At 44.5% G+C, this 6004-nt stretch overlaps 1 protein-coding gene across 1 annotated transcript in view; it reads right to left on the bottom strand.

The window, feature by feature from the left end:
* The window catches only part of STAT1 (signal transducer and activator of transcription 1, 91kDa), a 41858-nt gene extending 38946 nt beyond the window's left edge, over positions 1-2912 (bottom strand). The window contains exons 1-2 of the mRNA XM_008569669.1: positions 2788-2912; positions 2284-2448 (exon numbers count right to left, since the gene is read on the bottom strand). The gene's annotated coding sequence lies outside the window, so the exon portion shown is untranslated. The remainder of the gene's footprint in view (positions 1-2283; positions 2449-2787) is intronic.
* Between the last annotated feature and the right edge of the window lie 3092 nt (positions 2913-6004).

Below are 6004 nucleotides of genomic sequence, written 5' to 3'. Positions count from 1 at the left end.
AGCGGGAACCGGTCTGTATGTGGGATCCGAACCCTCGGCGGGAGCGCCACTGCGCTTCCCAAGCGGCGCACTATCCAGTGCGCCACCGGGCCGGCCCCCTAAAGCCTGTTTTTTACTGAGTTTGGGGGGGTCAACATTTTTTTTTTCTTCTCTAGGAAATACATCTTCTGGTCTCTGTTCAATGTCAACAAATCAGGGCAGCCTTCTCTGGCCACCTTATTTAAATTGCATCCACCTCTTACCCAGGAAAATACTACCCCTCTTTCCTGATGTATTTTTCTCCATGGCACTTACCACCATCTGACCTACCATGTGTTTTCTTTCTTATTCTGATTATTGTCTGTTTTCACCACATGAAGGGAAGAATTTTGGGGTGATTTTGTTCACTGTTATATCCCCAAGAACAAGGTCAGGCACATAGTAGGTATACAATAAATATCCCTTTAAAATGAATCTGCACGTTTATCAAATAAATAAATGGAAAACGTTATTTAATTAGACAAACCACAAGAATGCTCCAAAAATTAAATTACAGTGCATTTGTAATTTAACTCAAAGAATTTTAAATTGGTATTTTATATTTTATGATTGATACAATAAAATTAATTATTTTTTATGCACATTTTAAAAGAGATTTTCTTCTTTGCCTACTGGAAACAAATCTGGCACAAAGAAGTCTTAAATCTCAGTAATGATTTTTAAGGATTGAAACTATACAGTTAAATGTAATTTGAAAGGATAAAGTAATACTTAACACTTTGCATAACTGTTAAACCAATTTTTATATAGGGTGTCCTGAAGATTTAAAATTATAGCCAAAACGTGATTTGATTAAATTCTAAAATCCATTAGAAAAATGAAGACCCTCCCATGACTATCACGTAATTTAGTATTTATATCAGCGTACACTGGCAACATACAGAGTGGACACAAGTGAATCCTGTCCTACCAGACCTCTGAGGAAGGGGTCTGGATTTTTAAGAAGTGCATGGAAGGAGTGTGTATGCATGCTTGTTGTTGAGCACATGTGCCGGCATGAATTCATGCCTACTCCATGAATTTCCTTCCAAAAGAGGATGAGGACCACATCACTCTCTTGTGCAAAAATGTTATGGTTTGTCCATTCCTAAGCTGATTTCTACCCCACCCCCATCTTCATCCATCAGCAAAGCAACTCACTAAATTATTTACTGTTTTTCAACTGCATCCAACATTTCTGCTTTACTCCAGCTGCCACTCACCCTTGCTAACAGTCTCCCCACAAATTTCTGCCTCCTGAAATCCTACTGGCCTTCAAAGCTAGGTACAAATGCCCCTTCTTCCATAAAGCTGTTGGAGACTTACCCAGACACAATTAAGCTTTCTTTGATTTGTGCCACATTGCATTCTGTGTCTCTGTTAGAGCATCAGTTCCAGTTTTACTTGTAAAGCTCTATGATGTTTTCCCTGCATGATTTAAGCTGCAGGGGAGGGGGTGTATTTTCTTTTTAGCATTCTCTGGATCTTGGACAGTGCCCTACATGTAGTATGTGCTCAGTAAGAATTTGTTAAATTGAAATCTTGTATATTTCAGATGGAATTAGAAAGTAAAAAGCAAACCCTATTATGATCCACAAGTTTGAGTCCAGCATCCTCATTAAGCAATGGTTGCATTCTAGATTGTGCTGGAGGCATGTCTTATTTATCTCCCATTAAAAAAATTCCCTCTCGGGCTGGCCCGGTGGCGCACTGGATAGTGCGCCGCTTGGGAAGCGCGGTGGCGCTCCGGCCCGAGGGTTCGGATCCCATATACGGACCGGTTCCCGCTCACTGGCTGAGCGAGGCGCCGGAGCAGCACCGAGGGTTGCAATCCCGTTGCCGGTCCCCGGTCTGGTACGGGGGCAACACTGAGGGTTGCGATCCGTTGCCGGACACGGAAAAAGACAAAAAGACAAAAAAAAAAAAAAAAAAAAAAAAAATTCCCTCTCTATCCTATACAAACAACATCCACAGCACAATCAACTACACACCTACATATCTACCCTAGAACTCTTCAGTTTGCAGGAACTAAATATCACTTTTATGGGGTGGGGGGAGTATTTTAGCTTACACATTGTAATTGCACATACTTACGGGGTACGGTCGGATATTTTGTTACATATTTATGTTGTATAATAATCTGGTTATCACTTTTAAATTCCAGGACGATATTAAGGTCCTCCATCCTTATACAAAGATATATAAGTTTCCAAAGTCGTGTACTCATTCATACTCATTCATTCATTTCCATGAACATTTACTGACCTGCCACCTTACGCCCCAGCGAGGGACTGGGGATTCAACCAAAGCAGCAGCTACACACAGCACAAGTGTCAAGACAACAAGTGCCAAGACTGTTGGGGTTGCATGCACAGGGTACGAGCGTCTAATAGACAGCTTTCAAGGATGGCACACGGAAAACAAAACTTTCTGCAAAAAGAAGAAAACGTGATTGTGGTGGAAAGGGGGGAAAGTGAGAGTAAGTGGAAAGGGACGGTGTTTGGGGGATGAGGGGAATTCTATTTTACAAGTCATCTTTTCTGCCAGAGCACGACGGTCAGGGCCAACTGTGCCGAGCAGTGCCATCATCGAGAACAGGCGGCCCTGCTCGCACCTGGGGTACTCGGGACGCATTCTCTCTCTGGGATGACGGATTCACCCGCCAGCACTGAAAAGCCCGTCCCCACCCGGGGTCCAGCTGCACGGCCCCGAGGGCCCCTGTCCGGCGAGCGTCTCAGCCCCGGCACCCGGAACTTTACGCTCACTCACTCAGCGCGCAGGATCCGGCCGGGGTGGGTGGAGGCGCGCCGGGTCGCCTCTGCTCCGTCTGGGGTCTGACGGCCGCGGTCCCCCGGAGCTCCCGAGCCCCTCGGCCGACTGCGCAAGAAAACGAAACTTGCGGGCCACAGAAAACCCTCTGCACTTCCGGCCTCCGCCCGCCTCCGCCCATCACCGGGCAGCCGCCGCGCTCAGCCAATCGGACGCGGCTGTTCCATCGGCGCCGCCGCCTCCCCCCGCGGGCCTCCCCCACCTCCAGCCACTCCGCCAGGCGGCTGCTGGGGCGGCGCGCAGAGCCCCCTCCGGCTGTGGGCGGGGTCCCCGCCGAGTTGCCACGCGGTGCAGTGGAGGTTCTGTTTGCACAGTTAACAGAACAGCTGAAAGGAAGTTCTGTGTTTGCAGAGGCCCACACATGGAAAGCTCTGCATCCGCCGGATCACTGAGAACCCAGGCAGAGGACAGAGTTGGGGACTTTGTCACTCTAGAAGCTCAGCTTAGTAACTGACTTCCAGGTTGCTAAACTCACGGGACGCTGGGCCGTCCTCGCTCTACCTGACTGCTCGGAAACAGTCGGCACAGTTGACGCCTCCATTCTTGAAACACTTTCTTCCTTGGTCATCATGACAACACACCCTACTCGCTTCTTCCAACCTGTCATTCTTTCTCTATTGCCTCGACTACTACCATTAAATGTCAAGGGTGGTCGGGCCCGGACCTGGGTCTGCTTCTTTACCTACGCTTCTCCTCACCCACAGCTTCAATTTCCTTCTAGATGGAGAGCTCCGAAGTGCAAATCCTGTCCACACCTCTCCTCCGAGCTCCACACGCCCCCACTTGACAGCCCCCGTTTGACTCCTCTTGGATGTCCCGTGAACTCTGCAAACTATTTATGTTCAGAACCAAAGTCACCATCTCCTCAAACCTACTCTTTTTATAGAAATGGTACATGCCAGCTACCAGGAGTTGTCTTTGACATTGCCTTATCCCTCGCCCCCCACATGGGATCCTCAAGACTTATTGATTCTTCCTCTTAAATATTTCTCAAGTCTCATTTACTTCTCTGCCACCCTCCCTTTCTCTCATTATTGCAATAGATTTCTAAACGGCTGCCTCACTTTAGCTCTTAGGTCCCTTTTAATCCATTCTCCACGTAGCAGTTCAAGTGATTTTTTTTTTTTTTTAAATTGCAAAGCAGATCATGTCATTTGCCAACCTGAAAAGCCTACGATGGCTTTTCTTTGCTCTTATAAAATTCAGATTTCTTAATACATCCTACAGTGTCCTGGTTCCACTATCATTTTCTCTAACTCCATCTTGTGCCACTCTTCCCTTTTCTTACTTCAGCATTTTAGTTCTTCGAATAAGCCAAACTCTTGCCCCAAACTCAGGGCCTTCTCATCAGCAGCTCTCCATTTGGAAAACCCCTTGAGCCTACTTCCCTCTCCTCCAACTTCTTTGCTGGTTAGCTCAGCTTTCAGGTCTTAGCTTAAAATCTAAGCATAAATGTCACTTCTCCGGATAGGCATGGCTGAGGCCAGACTAGATTAGATCTTCTTGGAATGTATGCCCATAAAACCAATGGTCCCATCTGTTTGATTCTTTCAAATAGATGGGACTTGAGTCAAGCCTTGAATATTAAGGCAACTTTGGGTGGGAGAAAGATCTAAATAAATTCCCAAGGATATGCATATATATGTATGTGTATGTGCTTTTTACTTTTTCCACATCTATATACTCTATCTTTTTGTCATGCACCCTCGCAAAGCCAGTACTGAGCTGTGATAGCAATGACTCTGGGGCCAGAGTAGCAGTGAAACTAGCCTTCTGTGCAAAGAGATGCCAGGCCACCAAAAGGGGCACTTCCACTCTACGCACCTGTACTAAGGATCAAGACAATGTTTTATTGCTTTCTGAGAAAAGCTGACTCTAGAAAGGATAGATAATATATTAAAAATATTTTTTTCTGGTACTATAAAACTTGCACAGAGAATAGCTTTGATATTAATAGAGGAAGTAAATAATCCTAACATCTGCAAATGGGACATTCTGTTTGATGCTCTAAATTCTGATTGGCATCAAGTTCTATGGATGCTTCCTTTGCTATGTTTTACCATCACTGACAATACCCTACTATAGGCCTTAATCACTTCAGAATTGGAATGCAATGATAGACTCTAGGTAGACTACCTTTTTCCAGTCTCTTTCCTTTGCCAAATCAAATTCCCTAAAACACCACACTGATATAGTCGTTCCTTGCTCAAAAATCTTAACAACTCTCATTGCATTTATGATGAACACAAACAAACATTGCCTGTTAGTCTGAATCCTCCACAAAATGTCCCTACCTTTCTTTCCAACCTTGCTTCCCATGATCCCGTTACCCAACTAAACTCTTCTGGCTCCTGCCCTGCTCCCTGCCCCATGTTTTTAATTTTCTGATTTCTGCTCCTTTGCACACACTAAATGGCAAGTCCTGCCTCTTACTTTCTTCACATCAAATTCTTACCCAACTTTTAAAACCCAGCCCAAATCCTATACTCTCCTAGAACCACTGCAACCTGAAATGATCAGTCTGGTTTCTAAATTAACATATGTGTCTCTGTATTTAAACAGTAATCACATACTCCCTTATATAAGTATTACGGTTTTTGAAGAATCCAAGCCCTACACTTCCAAGATTCCAAGTTCCTGGAGGGCAAACTATATGTATTTTATAAGTATGACTATTTAACATATTGGCTGCTTTAAAAAACAACCAAACCAAAAACAAAGAAAACAAAACAAAAACTAGAGACCCAGAAATTGACAGGTCCAAATGTGTGATGGCCACCTTACCACAGTCAGCTGTCCTAAGCCATATCTCTATATCAACAATTTTAAATTTGCAAAAGACACAAAACTAGAAAAAATAGCTAATACTGTGCCTGGTAGATTGTATTACTTTCAAATCTTTTCTTTCCTTTCCTGCCCTTTGCCATAGTTCACTAAGAGTAGAGTTTACCTCTTCGTGTGCAAACTCTGGCCTTGGCCATGTGACTTGCTTTGACTAAAGGAATGTGAGCAGTGTGATGTACACACCATCTGACTTTAAACTTTGCATGTTCTTTGTGATCGACTTGTCCTCGTGTGCAAACTCTGGCCTTGGCCATGTGACTTGCTTTGACTAAAGGAATGTGATCAGTGTGATGTACACACCATCTGACTTTAA

This window comes from Galeopterus variegatus, unplaced genomic scaffold (genome assembly GCF_000696425.1).
Source record: "Galeopterus variegatus unplaced genomic scaffold, G_variegatus-3.0.2 Scaffold523, whole genome shotgun sequence".
NCBI classification, from domain to species: Eukaryota; Metazoa; Chordata; class Mammalia; order Dermoptera; family Cynocephalidae; genus Galeopterus; species Galeopterus variegatus.
The sequence above is the reverse complement of the archived record's forward strand: the minus strand, read 5'-3'. Positions and strand labels throughout refer to the sequence as shown.